We start from the raw sequence: 659 nt of genomic DNA, 5'->3' as shown, positions 1-659 counted from the left end.
ACTGAAATCTTCAATTTACCACAAGAGAGAATAAAATAGACAAATGCCAACAGAGCTCACATAAACTGTATTAGACATCTGAGGATGCAGGCTGGAGGAGTTTAAAGAACTCTGCAATAAAAATGTAGATGAATGTGAAAGATGTGCAGAAGACAGGAAAAATCACGCCTCAGTAAGAAAATGTGCACTAATAAATGCAAAAATATGGAACATAGATTGAGACACAATTCAGAGAAATGCTGTAAGAAAGGTACTCAAACAGGTGCTAAATTGCAGCATTAGATAGTCATTTCAGATACATGGGGTGACACTTACTGGAGACAAAAAGGTGAGGAGGAATAATGAATCAGAGAGAAAAATTAAGGATTTTGTGAAGCTTCAGTCTTTTCCTTTTTCCTATACTACCATCACCACCACCACCATTGTCCACAAAAAGTCCTGCCTAGCAGAATGCCAGCCTGCCAGAAGAAACTCTCAAACTAGGAACTCTGTCCACAAAATGAATAGGAATAGAAGAAAGCAGATTGTACACAGGCCAATGTAAAAAAAAATAAAAGCTTTTGTGTTGGTTAAATATCACCCCAAAAACTGTAACACAGTACTTCAAGATGAATTACATATTTTTAAACAAGTACTGGGGAATATGAACAACAATAACA

The sequence above is a fragment of the Pan troglodytes genome, chromosome 3 (genome assembly GCF_028858775.2).
Source record: "Pan troglodytes isolate AG18354 chromosome 3, NHGRI_mPanTro3-v2.0_pri, whole genome shotgun sequence".
Lineage (NCBI taxonomy): Eukaryota > Metazoa > Chordata > Mammalia > Primates > Hominidae > Pan > Pan troglodytes.
Note: the sequence above shows the minus strand (reverse complement) of the source record.